The sequence below is a fragment of the Pundamilia nyererei genome, unplaced genomic scaffold (assembly GCF_000239375.1).
Source record: "Pundamilia nyererei isolate P.nyererei 1_Seehausen unplaced genomic scaffold, PunNye1.0 scaffold00012, whole genome shotgun sequence".
Taxonomy (NCBI): domain Eukaryota; kingdom Metazoa; phylum Chordata; class Actinopteri; order Cichliformes; family Cichlidae; genus Pundamilia; species Pundamilia nyererei.
This window is the reverse complement of record NW_005187413.1, coordinates 6,477,996-6,498,368: the sequence shown is the minus strand read 5'-3', so window position 1 is coordinate 6,498,368 and position 20,373 is coordinate 6,477,996. Positions and strand designations below refer to the sequence as shown.

Here is a 20,373-nt window from a genome sequence, read left to right as displayed (position 1 = left end):
TGCTCGGTAGCGAGAATGGAGAACAGAAAGCAGAACAATGTTCATATTTATAGCACTTTAATTTCCTCTGTCCCAGAAATGCTGAATGTATCTGGTAAACACATGTCGAACAAATGTTGCTTTGAAGTTTGATCAATACAAATGCCAATCACGGAATACGTCATGCGCTATAATCAGAATTTACCTTCAAAATAAACCTCTGCGAGCAGTTTCATGCCTTGAGAAGTTCACTAATACTCTCTGCATGATAATGCTGCTGGCCAGAGTATCTCATTATCCCATTATAACAAGCCAAGGGTGAATATCTTGGTGAAGGAACTCAGTTAATGTGATGAAATTACACTTTAACGCCCCACATATAGTGTTCATAAGCAGTATTTAATATTGAACAAATGGGTTATGACAGATACTGTGTACTTAGACACATATATATGATTTTAATTAACTATATATACATTTATCAAGAAATTCAGCTACTGTTTCATGCTTGTGGATGGATAATAAATGAGAAAAGAACGTTTAGATATGCTGACAAATAAAAAGGTAATTATATCTGCTCACAACTTTATTATTGTGTGCTATGAAAGCTTTATCACATGTTTCATGCTTTTCATTATATTCTCTTATTTTGAAGAGCGGAGGACAACTTCATTCATTTGGGAAAAGATTATAATTTTACTTTATCAACTATTGATCGTTTCAATGAAGACAAAGACATGACGGCTGTATTTTTAGACTAATGAGATTAATGAGACGAATGGCACATGATCCCAAAGAATTTCAGCAATGTCTTTGGACTGAAATTTTAGGCGCTCCAGATTTGCTGGGTTGGCAATACTGCAGCAAGGCACAGGTCATAGGTGATTCGGGGGTGTGTCCTACTATTTCTGTACAAATAGCTCACTTCACTTTTATTTATTCTCCCTTCTTTCTATTTCTATGGCTTTTTTTTTTTACATTTCTATGAGTGTTTTTTTGTGTGAGTGTATGAAACTGTTCTTTGGAAATAAATGTGATGTCAAACCACTAAAATGACAGCAGCCTGTGTCATTTGTTGTAAGTAGTAAGTGAGTAAAGTTTGATTTTCTAACACTTTTCTAGACTTAGAACAGCCACAAAGTGCTTTAAAAAAAACATCACATGTTAAAGACATGGTGGTCACACATGAATCGAGTAAAATAACACAAGAACACAAACACTGCGCCTCTCTGAAAGGTTTCAAGCCACATTTACAAGGATACCACAGAGTGACGGGTATGAAGAGAGATCGCTAAGCTGTTCTATAATTGTACAGCTAAGGTTTGAAAGTGCAATCACCCGTAGCTTTCAGCGTACAGAATCACAAGAGGGCCTGGAGAATAGGGGCGGAGCGGTTCAATAATGTAGCTGCGGGGCCTTAGCCTGTAAGGCCATAAAAGGAACCAGGGAAGCCAAGGAGAAGCTTTAAAAACGGGGAGATATGTGAAGACTTCGGTATAAGCGTGAGTTAGAAGCCTTAACAGCAGCTTTTTGGTTTGGAGTCAGTTAATAAATGCTTTAGTTGGACAAGAAAACAGAGCTTTACAATAATCTAAGCAGGAGGAAATGAAAGCATAGACAGGTATCACATAGTGATGGATTAATGTCATCTTTGGGTCGAATTTAAAAATCTCAACACATTCACTTTATTTTCCGTTCCACATAAAAAACAACAATGACAGTACAATTCAAAATTAACGCTACTTTCAGCTGCTCCCTTGTCGCCACCACAGCAGGTAACGTGTTTGATTGTTACACCAGATGTCCTTTTAAGACTCAATCCCAAAGGACATGCGTGTCACCAGCTGGAACTAAACCAGTAACCTTTCGCTTGCTAAGCAATGGGTAAATGTGTGGCACCACACTAGTAAGAGTGAAATTCAGTCATTAATAATTAAAACAGCAAGCATTAATTAAAGGTCAAAAACAGTTGCTGTGACATTTACACTCTCTGGACATCAGACCAGAAAGCTGTGTGTTACCTGATGAGACTTTTAACCCTCTCAGGCTCAAATTGAACTTTTTGTTGCTAATGCACAACCAAGTCCTGCAGTGGTACTTCTGAGTAAAAAAACCTCATAAAATATGTATGTGGGGTAATCAGGTTGTTAGTTTTTAACTGTTGCAAATCGGCAACGCCTGCCTTGAGAGGGTTGAGGAGGGGAAACAGTGTCAGGTTTCTACTAATTCCCTACTGACAGACCTTTAGCACACTCTGAGGTGTAACTTTAACATTTCTAACCAATACGTAAGGGTCACAGCACACTCATGAAGCTACCCAGTGCCCGATATTTTGTTTCGCAGAGGCTCAGATGTAATATTTTGTGTAGCTATGATTACTCTAGGTATGATAATCTGATGAGAGATGTGTCAGTGGGCTTGAGCTTTCTAGAGACTGACATGAAATCTCATGTTATGAGTGGAGCAACATCAAAAGATAGAAAATATGTCTGCTGCCTGCTTTTGTTGGGGTGCTCGTTAACTCACGGGCCACAAGGCTAATGCAGCGGCCTGGTACTGAATCTACGCTGAGGTCTTCCTCATCAATAAAGGCTAAGAAGCCCCACACTCTGCCCTGACTGCTTCTTTTGTATGCTTTAATTTTAAAAACAGGGAAAACACAGTAGAACCAGACATGAATGCAATATACCAAGGGGACCAACTGGTATATATGCACAGGTTTACACGGGATCGTTTGCGGTGTGTTTGAGGACACACACACACACACACACACACACACACACACACACACACACACACACACACACACACACACACCTGGCCCATCATTTGTATTTTACACTCTCATTTTAGCACCCCATTTCGTGTAGCATCTTCACTTTCACTGACTGTTTTTCTCCATATCAGGTTGCATTGCTGGATTTTTGACACTGTACTGAGTCAACGGGGGTTCGGATGCAACCCTCTCATCTCGCTTTATCCTGCGGCTGAAAGTCAACCATTCAAAGGCAGACAGCTTTGTCTTAAGGCCGAGCCACTGCTGTTGACAAGTTAACTGTCTGTGTCTGAGCGAAGGAACGTCTTTGACAGCAGTACATCACCGTTTCTAGTTCCTCTCGTGCCATCGCTACGCGCCTTTGAAGACCTTGACATTGTACTTCCTAACGTGTCACGGTGCATTTGTCTTCAGGACAATAAACTTTCCATCGTCTGATCCACGGGTAACAGGTGATTAGATTTGTGTCTCTAGGTTTCTCAGGGCAAGCACTTGTGTTGTCTCGAGGGCAAGGATTTATTTTTAAACCCTTTCTTAAAATGGTCTTGTTGTGCTGCGTGCCCTGACAGATGAACTAAAGACAAGGAGCGGCCTGTAGCTTGACCTTCTCTTAAGTCCAGTATTTGTTCCCCATATGCGACAAGGAGAGGATCGTGTTATACGACGTGTAGTAGTTTGCATTCTTTCCTTGTTGAAAGATGACACTGAAGAAGCAAAGAAGGGAAGAGGGCATTAGGAGCCAAATATTGAGGACTTGACACTCGACAAAATAGGCCTAAATATTCAATAGAAATGTGATACTCGACCTCTTGTGCTCCTGGGTGTGCTTATTTGGAAGAAACACAAATATAGCTGTCTCCTCAGCAATGCTCTCAGAGCTCAGCCATTTGTTACAGCTTCAAGTCTTATTGTGGAACGACCTTTGATATGAAACAACTGCCTCCTTGGTGGCCTGAGCCTCCCGAAGGATGCAAGAGCGCTTACTGAAAGAGTATTAAAATGTGAGTCCAGATTTAAATAGAAAATGCAAAGAAAAGTAATTTTTTCTATAGTTGCTTTTAAAGGTTTTCAGCATCTATGGGTCCATGTTGTGTTTATATGAAATGAAAATGTATTAGCTTCTAGCAGAAGAAGCTAAGAGATATGAGGTGATATCAGATAAATAAACACATTTAAAGGAAGACTAATTGGACTATTAATTAAAAAAAGACAATATAATCAATTAGTTTTGCTCAACTTATCATTTCTAGTTTCTCAACTAGTTTTAGTCTGATTATCTTATTTTATTCAGCTTTATGACTCCAGGCTGATTTCAGTTCAATCTAAGCCTATCTAATATTAATCTCAGGTCGTTTCCCATTACCAGTGGAGTCACTATTCAATGTTCATAAAACCACTTCCCAAAGGAGGATGTTTGAGATTCACATCAAAACAAAGATATTTAAAATCAGACACCTGCAGTAACATCCACATTAAATATCTTGTTTTTCCTCACTCTGCTTTAATAAAATATTACAATATTACTTTAGCTTTTCTGTACTTTGCTAGCTTTCCAGAATACTTCAGGTTTCTATTGGGTTTTCCATGATTTTCTTTTTATTAAAATAAAAAGCAATAATTTGAGATGTAGTGACGGTGAATGCCAAGACACTGCTCGGGTTTAAGCATGAGGAGGAGTGTTGCTGCAGGTTGTGGGTCACTGATGGGTCTATTTTCATCACACGACGTCGTGACATGGTGCAACATATGTGCTGGAGCACATAGAAAAACTGTAAGGTCACTACACTGTCAGTAACATTATCACCAAAGGGAACAGATTTACAGTTATCATAGCCTAAAGAACTTCTATGTGATAACAGGTGACAGTTGACAACCAGGTTATTGTGAGTGATGAAGCTGTGCAGCCCACATTTAGACCACCACACACATAAAAGAGCATTTCAGTTCACTGTTATTAGGTTCTATATGTATTGTTTAACTTGTGCAGAGGTGCACCAAGTGTAAGTACACCTTTAAATCCTGACGCATTTTGAGAAATGCGTTTGGAGCTCTCGAGCACTCCTACAAATATTTAAAAAAAATAACTGTTTAACTTTGATGACCGTAATGTCTCTGAATAACTAGCTTCATGTCTACTTCTTTTGAGTTAAGCATTATTTAAAGCATACGACATATAAAGATATTCAACTGCTTGTGTGTTTATTTCTTGTCACGTAGTTGGTACATCAGACAAAAAAGCTCATATTGTGTGATTTCATCCAGACTGCGGTTCATTCATGTCTCCTTGACCTTCAACACAAAAGAGAGAGCAACAAATTAATGTCAAATGGTTCTGTTAAGAGATGCACCACCTTTGCAGAATACCTTGCTCTTGACGATAAAACAGAATTAACAAAATTATTTTACCCTGACAATTTCACGGCTCTTTGCTCTCAGCTTGTTGACCTGCAACTCTGCGATGTCAGCGCGCTCCTGAGCTTCCTCAAGCTCATGCTGAACCTTCCTGTTCCTGGCCATGTCAGTGTTGGCTTGCTCCTTCTGAAAAGTAGAAGTTAAGGCAATGACGTCACTCATCAGTAAAAAATAACTTTCATTAAATCTCTTGATGCACGCTCAGTAATCCAGGTAAGGAAATTTAATCTGTTTATCTGGACGCTTCTGGAGTTTTTAGTGGGAGAAACGTTCCAGATGAACAACTTTCAGTCAACTTTCTGTGAACCATCGTAAAATAATTCTGCTTCCTGCTTTAAGTACACTGCTGTCAACAGGGTCAGAAGTAAAGGTGTTACTTTGTCATGACTATCTGCTTTGCATGTGTTGAATATTTCACACTCACAGCTTTCTCAGACAGACAGCTGCAGCTTCAAGATCTTGAAGTCAGGTCTTCTTGTCCTACTCAGCCTAAAGACAGCAGAGTCTGTCTGAAACTACCACTACAGAGACCTACTTCTCTATCTGACTCTATCTGACTCTATCTAACTTCAGAGCACACAACACGCTCATCTTCCACAGTGAATCCACTTCAGACGCACACGAGGGACAACAACAAACAAATATGCACCAAACACTCACTTACAACATACTGCAGACTATGTGAAGGGGATGTTTCAGCGCAGCGCAATCACCGACATCTCTATCAACCCATCTGCACATGCAACTGCATATGCAGGAGCTCCTGATCTCCTCAGTTTTTCAAAGTGAAAATCTGTTGAACAGCTCTAGCAATTTCACACAATTAGCATAGATATAAACACATAACTGTGTGTATTTATAGTTGCAACCAGAGAGTTTAGTTTCAGGGGTGGTGTACTCTTTATCCCATCAGTTCGTCAACTACTGTTGGAGCCACAGACTCTTCATATAATGGAGATTATTGCCCTCTAGGGGTGTAATGCATATTCTACACCCAGCTTTTTCTTGGTAGCACAAATTATAAAACTATACGTGATGATCACTCATCACTTCCTTATTTAATTAAAATTTTGGGATTTTATGCCAGAAAAAGCATTTCTGTTTTGTTGCATCCTACCTGATAAGTCAGCTCCTTCACTTTAGGTTCATACTTGACACCCTTCACAGCCACAGATCCACGTTTCTGCTCCACCTAAACCTCCGCCTCCAGCCCCCGAACCTTTCCAGCCACAAGCCCAGATGTTTTTTATGGTAAAAAAAGTGATATAACATTTTATGAACTTTTTTCCTACACAAAACAGTTCAGTGAAATAAACAGAGCCCACCTTTAGTTTTAAGTTTGTTTGGGGTACCACTTCTACAACTTTTATCAAAGTAGTTCCTTAAATGATCTCACTTTACTGAAACCAACAACAAAACACTTTTTTTTCTGCAGCAAACAAACTCTCACCTCTAGTCTCTGGAGATGCTTCTTGCCACCTTTCATGGAAGATCCATGATGGTTTCGTGGGCCAGTTTCAGATCTCCCTCGAGGTTTCTTTTAGCTCGCTCAAGATCCATACGGAGCTTCCTTTCTTGCTCCAGTGTACCTTCAATCTTGTGCATTCACGCACACAGTAATTAGTGCCAGCTTCAATATATAAAAACTTAGTGCTGCACTTGTGATAATTCAAACAAATATAGAAACTCACATCGTCCACTCGCTGCTCCAGCTTGGTCTTGACCTTCGTCAGGCTGTTAACTTTGTCTTCCTCTGCCTGCAGTTCATCAAGGGTCTGCTTTTGGGCCTTTTGGAGGGCTTCCTTTTTTTTGCTCAGCTTGGCAATGGACTCATCTTGAGCAGCCAGTTCCTCTGTGAGACTTTTAACCTAAAATGTTTGGTGAATAAAATCATTATAGCATGCAGTTCCCACTAAACAACTGAAACGAGGCACAAACCTTGTTCTCAGTGGCATGTTTCTCCTTTTCCACTTTGGCCAGGGTCAGCTGCAAGTCATCAATATCCTTCTTCAGCACAGAGCACTCGTCCTCCAACTTCCTCTTCTTGTCAGTCAGCTCAGCGTTCATTTCCTCCTCATCCTCCAGTCTCTCGGCTGTCTCTTTAAGTTGGACCCTGAGTTGGATCTTTCCTTTAATGAGCCCCTCACACCTTTTCTCTGCATCAGCGAGGGTTTCACCCTTCTGTAAATGCAAAAAGGAAATGATACAGTCAGCTGTAAATAATCAAGTTACAGAAAAATGGAGGTTCCAGTTCTCTTTAACATACACTCTGAATTTGGATCTGCAAGTCATTCTTCTCCTGTACGAGAGTAACCATCTTTTCCTCCAGTTTTTTCCTCTTAGCCAGAGCCTTTGCTGGGTCCTCCTTGGTCTTTTCAAAGTCCACTTTCATTTGTGCCATCTCTGCCTCTGCACTCCCGAGAAGTGGCCTTATTCTAAAGTATAGCTTCATCCAAGGCCAGGTTTTGACATTCATGAATGCACGGATGTTGTACTGGATGGTGTAAATGGATTCTCTGTGGAGACAGAGTACAGGACATTTTTCTTTCATTGCTCAAACTGAATAGAAAAAGGTTACTGCTGTCTCCCAGATTCTAAAAAAAGAAAACTGCACTGCAATCGTTTCTTAACTCAAAAATTACATTTTGCGAGAACATTAAGTTCAGCATCTTCCTGTTCAATAACATGTCCCTAGAGGCCTCCGGCACTCTGACACACAGCTTTGTTGTCTATTAAAGACCTTAAACTATGTGACTAAGAATAAGTCTGAATAATGCAGAAGCTCTGACAAATCCTGCATTTACCATGTGGTAGCCTAACAAGATGATTTTATCTACCATAAAACTGAAGGAGTTACAGTCAGCTGTTGTACATTACCCATGACATTGTCAACATTTTTCATTACATTTTTGGGTTCAGTCAATGTAAAGTCAAACTGAGTTTAGGAGGTGGAGAGCCCTGAGACAAAAAAGTAAAAGTGACAGGCTGGAACTAATGTTTATGAGCGACACCATTGTTTGTTGTTGGTCTGCATATGGTACACTGTTAATGCTTGCATATGGTTAAATGCAAGAAAAACTGGTCATAAATGCTATTGTTTACTGTTTAAGTTCTAATGCAGATTAGCCATTTGATTTAGCACTTTTAAAAAAGCAATATCTTTTAATCTTGTGTTCAATCACATAATTACATAATTTGAATTACATAATTTGAGCATTTAAAAATACTCAAGTAAATATTGTGCTACAAAGCTTATGCACTGCTACTGTTAAAAAAGGTTTGGATTGGTTAATGTTCGCAGATGTGTGATAACAAACGTAATTTGTATTTTGGTTTTTTGGTTTGTATTTAAAGGTTTTTCACCTGTGGCTGACTATGGCCGAAAAGAAGAAAAAAGGGAAACAAAAGATTTGCCTGGTCATTGAGTGAAATCCAGTTAAACACCTGTGGTAGATGCATCAATCCCTTTCAAGCAGGGAAGCTGCACAAACATAAAGAGCTTGACAATCAAGGTTAAGCAAAAACTTATTTAAAATGTTTCCATTATTATATCAAATATGATCTATTTTGATACTTTGAAAAGAAAAAAAGTTGGATTTTGTGATTGTTCCAGCATTAAGAGCCTGCTGGACTGAACTATGTAACTAGGAAATAGCGACTTTTTATGGCAATCACACCAAAATACTTAGCTTTCACAGACTAATGAAAAATTAAATTTTCCCTGAATTATTCAGAGCAGCAGTACTTTCTGTACATTAATCAAAGTCTCCACCTGCAGTGATATTAAACCAGGGACCTACCTGGTGTTTTAGTTTCATTGGGAATCAAGCAGCACACAAAATGTGGGTGCATGCTCATTAAAGTTCATCATTTAAGTATTTAAGAAAATGAATATTACCCTGAAAAGAGCCGACACTGTCTGGAAGGAACTGCCCTTCTTCTTGCCACCACCCACATAGCAAAATTGGTGTGGCCCAGATCTGGCCCACACAACGTGCTTACACATGGCCCACATACCGCAAAGAATGATGGCCATTTGGTGGCCCATATCTGGTTTGCCAGAGGTGGCCCACACATGGGCCACCACAAGGCCAGTTGCAGACACACTGGTGGCCCTATGCTGGCCCAGAACAGTTTCAGCTCTGGCCCCAGATGTCAGCCTAATGTGTACCTTAATCAAGCCATGTAATAACAACATGTGCCGGAACATAATAGTGCAAAAGTAACATGACAAAACTCTTTTCAGACAGTGATTCTTAAATAGCACTTTTCTACTCTCCGGGATTACCTAAAGTGTTCTATACGACATGCCACATTCACACATCTTCTCTGAATTGAGTGCTTCCTAACTACATTCATACACATTCACACTCTTGACATGCTGACTGGAGGGATCAAACCACTACCATGGCAGTATAGTATTGCAACATGGCAGTTGGGTCTTCTACCTAAAATAGGAAAATAGAAACATAAATAGTGTCATCATTGCCAGACCTGGCCCACATCTGGTTGACATACACCCTGCCAACACACCAGTCAGTCAGAAGTGCCAGCTTGATGCCGGATCCAGGCCAGACCTGTTGTCTGTGAGCCTGGGCCACATAAACCAAACCACAATCGGGCCAGATGTGGCATGCCATCACATAAACAGTGTCATCTATGCCAGGCCTGGCCCATATCTGGATGACATACCACGTACCATGCCAGAAGTCAGCCAGCAGTGCCGGCTTGACACCAGATCCAAGCCAGACCTATCTGCTATGTGGGCAGCCTTTTTTCCACCTTTTGGACCTGTAAAGCGCATTTTGCAAACTGATATGTAAATAATGCGAAGCAATAAATGCAATAGTCTTTCCGCATACCTTAAATTTTGTAGATACATGAGTTTATATAAAAAAGCACTACCTTCTGCCTACACGTGAGGTGCAAACAGCAAGGCCAGCAGCTTTGTGAAAGACGTCTGCTGTACCACAGAGTTGTTCAGAGGGTCTTTGTTCTTCTCCAGCCAGCCAATGAAATTGTATTCAACATTACCAGCATAATGCACCAGGGAGAAGTGGGCCTCAGCTTTGCCTTTGGCAGGCTTTGGTTTCTGGAAGGGGGCACTTTTGCCAACATGCTGGTCATAGAGTTTGCTCTTGACGGTCATGTCTGTTGCCTTGGAGAACATGCACTCCCCTCTTCAAGGATGGAGAAGATACCCATCGGCTGCCGTGATGCAAGAAGCAGTAAAAAAACAAAACAACTTAAAGTTGTTTTCTACTGTTTTCTATGCAAATGGACAGCACACGGCTCACCTTCTCAATAAGCTCAATGCAGGCAGCCAAGTCCATACCAAAGTCAGTGAACTCCCATTCAGTGCCCTCTTTCTTGTACTCTTCTTGCTCCAGGACAAACATGTGATGGTTGAAAAACTGTTGCAGTTTTTCATTAGTGAATTTGATGCACAGCTGTTCCAGGCTGTTGAACTGAAAAGGGGAAAAATGTCAAAGATTGTGTGTTGCTGTTCTGTAAAGTATGAAGAAATGACGTTTGTACTTTACTTACTTTACATGAACATGAACGTAAGACTATGCAGTGTTAGTTCTGCATACTTACATCAAAGATTTCAAGCCCAGTGATGTCCAGGACAGATATGAAAAACATCTTGGCTGCTTTGTATCCAGGATGTCATTGAGTCTCACAACCATCCACAAGAACATTTTCTCATAGACAGCCTTGGACAGAGCCATCACTCTATTATTAACCTAAGAAATAAGAGTTTGGGTTCTGATTATACCACAGAAAAAAATATATAAATTACTGTTTGCTCATAGACTACTTTTTAATTACCTGTGGCACAGTTTGACCTTTGACCACCATTTCATTGCCAATCTGTACTCTTGGTTAACAGAAAGACTTCAGCATATTGGGAGAGTTCAGGCCCGTGAGGTAGGTATGTATCAGCCTCTGATGAAAACAAAAAACAAAAACAAAAAATAAGAAGAGGGAAGATGTTTTAGAAATGACTAAGTTTGAAATGAATGAAATAAAATGACAACAAAGGATCATGCATGTTCTGGGTCTGCCTCTGGTTGTCTTGTATTTGTGTATTCCCAAAATACAGGACAGTTCACAGTAAGTTTTCTTTCTCCAGAGGAGTTGCAAATGGCCCTTTATAAAGTCAAGGACCAGCAGCTCTACTCTGAGCTCCTTATAGTTTCCTAAAACCTTTAACTAGTGTTACATGTCGGCCAAGACACCTGAAAACAATCAGGACACCCCAAACATTACAATGCAATAATTCTCCACCATGGAAACAGGATCAAATGTGTACACAATACAAGATATATAAGTAGATTCATATTGGGAAGTATAAAACTGGATAATAACAAATTTTTACAATTTTTTAAATTTACAGTGGCCCTGAGACATCAAAACACAATTTTACCCTCAGCGCACTCGCTCAGCCTGCTATTCTCACTCCTTCTGCTTGAACTTCATCTTTCTGCGATGCATCACAGACCCAGTCAGCTTGTAAATGCTTATCTTTTTCTCTGCATTGAAACCCAAGATGTCAATGGTGGTCTAAGGAAAGAATCGACAAAAACACAGATTTTACAGGTGTTACTTACATTATCTACGATACCTGATTCTTCATCAAACAAATTTGTTCTCAAATTCATCAGTAAGAAATGAGAAGCTTACATTTTTCAATTCCTGATTTTACAGCCAGAAGCACACAAAGACAACAGGGTTTCCTTCTCAGTTTAGCTATTAACCTTAATATTTTACAGCAATGAAGTGGAAAAAAAGACTATCAGCCCACAGTGAATACAGAGATGAGTTATCATTCCTAACTGTTTTAGTATTACCATAAGCCTCCAGAAGTGGGTTGGCTGCAATGATTTGATCCTCCAGCGACCCCCTAAAATGATGATATCCAACACGTTTGTGTTTTTCATTTTAAATTGGCAAGTGTATCACACAGTTCTACATCATATCACATCACTTAACTTGCATTTTACATTTCGAGTTTCTATTTACATTTCGTTTACATTTCGCTCCAGACACTGCGACTGTTGCAAAGTGTTGGATGACACGCTTAGTGTTGACAGTCTTTTCTGCACCAGATTCGCCACTGGAAAATGAAACACACATGCAATGGTGTAAATCTGACATAATACAGTGCAGAAATTACTAGTTAGATCACTTAGAGTTGTTTCAGTCCAAAACAGATGTCTTTCATTAAAACTTAAGTAATCATGATTGACTGATTCTCACAATCTGTGAAAAAATGTAATTTAATACAAATTGTGTTATTGAATTCATTTATTATAAGCTGCCACATTAAATCATTATACATTCATGTGTATTTATAGGCACCATCACCATAAAGGGGAAGTACACAAGACATTATGTAGAATATAAAATGTAGACTTTTTATGGGTCATTGCTTTAATGGAGTTGCTGATCAAAGGGTTTATCACCTTGGAGCATGAACTGATTATCTCATTATCAGAGATGGAGAAGGTGTGGGGTGGAGCCTCAATCCTCTTCTTGCCCCTGTATCTTGCAACAACCATTGCATCATACACCAGGAGCCACTGGCAGGGGTTCAGTGTGGAACAGGCCAGAGTAGGTCTGTTTGAGAAGCACAAGATCATATAAATGACAAGAAATAAAAGAAGCCCAAACATTATGAAGACCTCCACGTCAAACACATAAAACAGATCTCATAACAATGGTACACATCAAAGTGGAATATAGTGGATGGTTCTCACTGTCACTTGTAGGTGGTGGGAGAAATGAGCAGGTATAAAGACTTTGAAGGGACAAATGGGTCTGGCCATAACAATTTGCATTTCTGGCATCTCTGAAGCAACCAACATGTTAGCAGGTGTGAGTGAGGGGTTATATGTGCCAGAAGTCTGATTTGTGGTGTATCCACATCCAGACATTTAAATCCAGGTGGCTGCTGATATATCACTGACAAAAACCTCTAGGCACCTTCAGAAATCTTGTCAGCATGTAAGGCAGGGGTGGTCATAATTATTCAGCCTTCAGCAAACATACATGTCTCTCCACGAACTAAAGTTTTGTGTTTCATTTTTGTGTCTTACGTAGATCATACATGCTCATAGCGCTCTTTGAGGTTATACAGCACAGCAGGTTCACTGTGGTGGGTCACAATGGCTGTGTCCTAAAACTTATCGAACTTTGGAGGGTTCATTGGGAAGACTTCATCTTCCTTCACGGTGAGAGTCTGCACACAACAAAACAATGAAGAATTTGAGCAAAACGTATTCAGATGTTTCACATGTCTAAATTACTGCATGCTAAAAGTGTACAGTACAAACAATTCCCACGGAGTTTAGGATTAGCTTTCTGGGATTTCCATACCCAGATTATTGAATATGCATCAAAACATGTACATACCTTCCCACCCTGAATTTCAACTGTGACTTTGCTACCCTCCTTCACAATTCTCCCCTTTAAATACATGTCAGTGGGCTCCGACACAAAATAAGCCGTTTTGGCATCAAAGGGAGTGTTTTGAGCCTCTATTCTCTCCTTTTCAGGTTTCTGAAGGTATATGGCTGCTGGGCCAAAACGCTCCATGTGTGGGTCGACTTGTTGAACGCTCGCTGTCAAGATAAAAAAGTAAAATTCAATTAATATTTAAGGGCACTTAACTGACTCAATAATGAAAAAAAAAGTATGTGTATTTAAAAGATTCCTAATTTGTTGGTAGCTGCATGGATACCCTTTACCTTTGCTGTACGGTGCAGTTGCTATGTGGGTACCTCAAAGGGCAAATCTAAATTAAAAATAGAACAATATCAAAAACTGTTATTTTTTTCATCTGAGAAAAGCCAGCAGAAGAACTAAAAGCTCATTAACTGGAACCACAGTTCACTCCACTGTGTGAGCGAGGACTCACCTCTGTTGGCAGCCTATCATTAGAGAGCTTTCATGGAGGTTGGGGGTGCTTCTTTTATACTAAAATCTCTGGCCACCATTTATCACCTCATTCTTAGGTCACTGCGCTTCTGAATAATAGCAGATTGCTTCCTAAGCTCATCATGTCAGTCTATCCAAAACAGAAAAACAAACAACTCAACAATTCCTCACAAAAAAGCGACCTGTAAATAACTGACGGGGTTGTTTATGCATTATCATACCTAAACCTGAAAGGAAGAATGAATTCATGTATGCTGCATTTCTACGGGCTTTTATGAATTCATAAAAAATGTAGAAATATAATTAATGACAGTCTTTGTATACATATGACAGATTACATTATCAGCAAAGGGAACAGCCACACCATTAAAACACATTTTTGGTAGAGAAATTGTTTCAAACATCTCTTAAGCAAAGGCCCAAGCATTAACCAGAAGCTAATTTGAGATCTCTTTATGGTCCATTATCATGATGTGCTTCCTCTATAAAGAAAGAGGACACCTAAGCTCTGTATTTCTGACTGTTAGTACAGTAACTAGGTCACAAACACATCACGTTCAATTGTGTTAAGTTCTTTCATGGTAAGTAGAGATCTTTGCAAGTCTGTTATCGTTTCTGTTCTGCGCAGTGAGTTTACTAAGTGCATGCTTAGCACTGATTGTAGTTTGTGTTTGAGGCTCAGATGCTACAAACACTGATGGTACTCTGAGAAAAATGGCAACTGTTGAACTCCTGTGTGGTTACATGTGGTTAATTTATTCAAAGAAGAAAATCAAATTCATTGTGAAACACAATGACAATGATGGTCTTATAAGCTGGATTAGCTTTGAGAATTTCAGTCAGAAAAATCTTTAAAAGCATAAAAATTGCTGAAATTATAAATTCAAAAGTTGATGATTATTATGCACTTAAAGAAAACTGTGCACCTGATACTTTAACATTATGGTATTGTAGGATGGTCTGTGTCGTACTGGACCAGCCTGTGCTGTGAACAGGGTGAAACATGGTATTAACAAACAAGAGGAGGGCACGAGGTCGGGAAATCCCAATTTTTTCGTTGTTCAACTGCATCCGCTCCATTGCTTTATAGATAGAAAAAGCACCAAGTAATCAACAGTGAATATTTGTCTTAATGAAAACAAGTGAACAACTTGTTCACATGGCAGAGCACCTGTTCGCCTTTGGTAAACAATCTATCTTGGCTTCAAGAAGGCCGAGTTATTTTTGAACTGCTAATGAGGAAAATATTCCCCTGTGTGTGATAAATGAGACATCTCTGCAGGTTTTTGGCAGCAGACTGACAATTTTGCTTCTGTGTGTTCATTTATTCTTAAGTGACAAAAAGGTCAAATCAGTAGAGCAGACAGAGAGTGAGGAAAGGAGAGATTAAGGCTGATTTATAGCTTACTTGGACTGATGCTGAACCTTTCTTGGTTGCCTTTTGGAAAGTTCAGGTAAGTTAAATACCAAAAAACAAAATGGAGCGTCACATGTTTTGTTAATTGCACTACCAGTGTCTGCATTTCCTTGTGTACCACATGCCTTTTGGTACTGATATTGCAGACAGATGGATGATGCAAAGATGTTTTGGTGCTGACTGCAGTGTGTATGATTTCCTTTTTAGAATCATGAAATATATACCAGCCTCCTATAAATAACAGATGGGACACACCTTTTCTGCTCTTAGGGTTGTTAGTAAAAGGTTTTGAATGTGTAACAATGTCTTTATCAGTCTTTTGCATCACTGTAGGGTCCACTCTTCAGAACATTGCTTCTAGACTTTGACTGGACCATTACAACTTCTTTTTCAGTAATTCTGTCATAGGTTTACTTGTGTGCTTGGGATTATTGCCCTGTTGTAGAACCACACAATGTTTTTGAAGGATGCTCTTCAGTATCATTTTGCTTATCATGTCAGAGCTGTGCTGAATGTATCTACTTCTGCCTTTAGCTGTCTGTCCAAAAGCCAGAGCTATTTTGACCAAGCTTTAGCTGTGAAACTGATGACTGAATATTTAGACGTTTTTCCTAAAGTGTTCTGCTTTGTTCATATTCAGCATTGCAAACTCTTTTTTACAGAGGTGAGGCTTTCTTCTGGTAACCCTTCCAAAAAAGCCAAGCTTGTTCATGTTTGCAGATGACACTGTGATGTGAATTGAGCAGCTCAAAGAGAGAGAGTGAGGTGGAGGTAGGAGGTAGCAGTGCAGTCTGCTTAATATATATATCAATTTTTGGCTAGGATTAATTTGCATATTTGTTTTTGATGGGCAAAATTATTTTGTAAGTGGCAGATATGTCACAGTGTGAACTCTCATCAAGCTCTAAGGCCAACAGATCCGCCTGTTCTCTCTCATTCTGTAATGGATAAATGCAGCTGCTCCCACATCCTCATTCATTACAAAGTGCATAACATTTTTTCCTGATTAATTACATTTTATTTAAAAGGACTTTTATAGGACTATTACACTCACTTTAGCCTGATAAGCTTTGGATAGTTAAGAGTTTGAAATCATTCTTATTTAGGTAATATTTAGCTCCCTAGTTCTCCTTAGTTCTTCTGAAACAAACATTTTATCTCCTCTCCCTTAAAGGCTGCCATCCTACTTTAAACCAACTTTCTGCTGATTTTAACAACGAAAAAGTCCAGGTGAAAAAGTCATCCTCATAGGACAAGCTTCCACTCCCTTCACATACACACAGATCCAAGAGTAAAAAAAACCTACAAGAAACAGAACGTTTCAAGCTCTTTGACGCTTGAGATTTTGGCTAACAGGAATTGATCAGATTTCATCATTTGAAAGTTTGGCCAAGTTTAATTTGATGTTCCACCATTGTTTATTTGACAAAAAATAACAAAAAACATAACTGCTCTGACTTTGCAGTAACGCACACAACTATAAAACAGAGAGCAATGATAGTAATCGTGGAGGAAATGTAATCATGTGGCTGTTGATTATGATTTGCTACTTTGTAAATGAACTCCTTTAGTACAGTTGCAAAAGAGATGAGCATCAGATTCAAGTGCTTGAAATGCAGGGCTTAACCCACAATCTGGAAAGCTGTATAAACTGGAAGATAGCTTAGATAAAATTCTGTCCATGTGCAACCAACTAGAAATGTTTAGTGCTGACAGTAACTTAGGAACCAGTAATACGCCAGTGTAGATAAATCTTGTATATGTATTCAGGTGTATAAATGTTGTATAAAACGTAATAATTAAACGTCTTTTCATGTTGATGTATTTTTAACGCTAATCAATTCTATTTTCTACAGGTAGATGGGTCTCTGCACACACATCATTTTTCAGTTTTTTGCTACAATTTCATGTTTACATCATTCCTGTAAATCTATTCCACTGTGCCAAGGTTTTTTCTAATATGGGAAAATCTGCAAATAACATTCATGTGGATTGTTTCCTTTTTTGTGTGTATTGTTTTTTTTTTACTATATCCTTTTTAAAACATGTGAAAAAAGTAGTTTTGCACCTGCAGTCTCTCTTACTCTTCCAGCTTTGTCAGTTAGCACTTCATGAGTCGTTGTTCCATCTCTCCATGTCTTCCTTTTTTTCTCTTCTCCTTCTGCCCCGTTCCTGTGTAGATAATTAAAAAACAGCATTAGTTCGTTGCTTTTATTAATTACCTTTAAACCTTTAGGGGGAAAACTTACATGGCAATGGGATTTTGTGATAAGTAGTTATTAAATATGTCTTACTCAATCAAGTGTACATGTATCATTTGATTTGTGATGATCACATTACCGCCTGTGGAAAACAACCTTGGCTGTGGTCAGAAAAAAGACAGGAAAGGTTTCATTAAAGGTTCTGCTGAGAACTATGGAAAACAGCAATGGTGTTTTTAAGCTTGACAGGAGAGGCAGCTGGTGCTTTTGGGATACATAATAGAGTTTATACCGGGTGCACTACATCAGTGAACTCTTAAATTATACTTGTCTGATGGGCATACAGGTTTCATTTCAATCCAGATGTTCCCCAGTATTCATTTAAATATGCTTAAAGTTCAGTTCAAGGTGATCTAGAGCAATTCCCTACATTCAAAAATCACAGTAAACCAGTGAAATATCTTTACAATCTATTACAATTAGAGTTCACATAAAAAAGCAAGGCTGGAAATTCTACTGAATTTCTCAGAACAATGCATGCAATAAATAATCAGTATGAAAGCTGAATAGCATATAGAAAAATCTGAAAACATGTCATACCATATTTTAAGATAGTTCCAAGGGACTGTCCCCGGTTTTCCCATCTTCTGTCCAATGCAAGCTGGTACAGATTCAAGCATCACCCTGTGACCTGAATAAAACATTTTGTATAATAATAATAATAATAATAATAAAGACTAAAATAAAAGAATAAAAGAATAAATTATTTTTAGGTAAATGCAGGCTCTCAGTGAAAGCTGGTGAAGCAGTGTAATGTTAAGAGACAAGAAGATGATCATGATGGTGATGATGACAGAGAAGCCGGTAACATGATCAGCATGTTTGCACATTTGCAACTCGAGGCATATAAGATGCCAGTGACTACCACTCATGTGGCAGTCATTAACACTGCCAGGAAATGAGTGCATCCCAAACTACTACTGCTTTAATAACCAGACCTTGCTCTTTAAAAAAAACAAAAGAAAAAAAATTTGTAATTCAGTTTCTTTTATCAAAAGAATCAGGAATAGTCGATTCATTTGCATAACGATGATGGACAATTTCATCTGCATGAAGCCATTAGCCTCCAAAATATCAAGTGTGAGTAACAAGTGTAACTGTTGGAGACAGCTTAACAGTCACACCCAGGCACTCTCACACTTATCACCTTCTCACGCCCTAATACCAGAGCCCTACTGCAAGATGGGTACAGCCAAGCCAAAATCTCAGACCTAATTTTAACAAAGAAAAACCACGCCAACAACAAAACTCTTTGTCATCAAAAAAGGTCACAGTCAGTGCTCCTTGCAGCTATATTTGAGCACCACTTATTATCAGCATGCACTGAAAGATTAAAAGACAATATTAAAAATGTAAAAGCTGCATAACAACACAGCATTATTAAGAGAGTTTAATAAACAAATACTTCTCTTAATGAAATAATAACACATTCTTTAGTAATTGAGTTCCAGGCTTTGCAATTAATGGCATCAATATGCCACACAACAATCTGAATGGCTGCCATAACGCAACATACAAAATATAACTCTACCACATGGTTAAAAAAAAATCACTCTACTGACCTTAGGTTTTCACATGTAACTAAAAATGACAAAACACAGGTAAAACACTGTTCTACACATCAGATTAAACTGTACAATACTTACAGTGTTGCACATTTGAACACAAGCACAAGGATGCTTCTTTGTGTTCAGCCAACAGACTGGAATGTTACCCAGCACTCACCTTGGTTTGTTATCCACAGCCCAGCTGATACTCTTTGACAAATGAAGAAGGTGTCAGGCGTAGATCAAAGTCCATTAAAATACAATAAGCCTGCTAGGTATGTAGCATTTGACTTTAGTATCAACATAAGCCTGATGCTATATTTGAGTTTTGCCCTAATAAGACAGAAGATTTCAGAGCAGGTATCGTGTAACACATGTTTATTGAAGACAGAGGCTCATTATATCTTGTGGGTAAGTGCTTTAGAATGCCTTCTTCTTATTCACTGCTGTAAGCTGATCTTCTTTCCAGGGAAACAGTGCCCAATGGCTTTCTACCCACGCTTAATTGTGCCGGCTATGTTCCATAGTCTTGGCAAAAATGTCTGCACGCTTGCCATCCTTGACAAAAGCCTCAACAAGCATCTAACAAACACAAACAATATGGAATTGAATGCCCTAAACAGTGTTAACTCGCTCCGCTTAGATTCACAGGAAAAATCCAGGATGAGGTCATTTTTCAAACATAAAGGAAGAAGAACTGGTACTCTGCTGCTCTACTTTTAGGGATTGTCTCAGTCTCCCTTGTGTGTCCCTTAAGAACAAGACTAAGAACAGCTGTTGGCACTGTTGTAAAATGTAATGCCTTGGCAATCCTTCCTTTTCTTTTAAGCTTTTTGGCACTCATTTTATTTTATAATAATTTCTGACTTGTAAGGCCTCTGAAACAGTACCTCAGTGACTTTTTAAAGCTTCCCCAAAGCACTTCGAGGGACTACTGTTGTGCCAGAGACCAATAAAAAGATCCATTAGTCACACCTTTGGACTGTCTGTAACTGCTGACTTGACTTTAGCCAAAAATGAGCCAATTTCCTATCTGTG

The 20,373-nt window shown here is 38.9% G+C and overlaps 1 pseudogene; it reads right to left on the bottom strand.

The window, feature by feature from the left end:
• Window positions 1–4,933: 4,933 nt before the first annotated feature.
• On the bottom strand, window positions 4,934–19,602 carry LOC102202931 (myosin heavy chain, fast skeletal muscle-like; annotated as a pseudogene).
• Window positions 19,603–20,373: the final 771 nt, after the last annotated feature.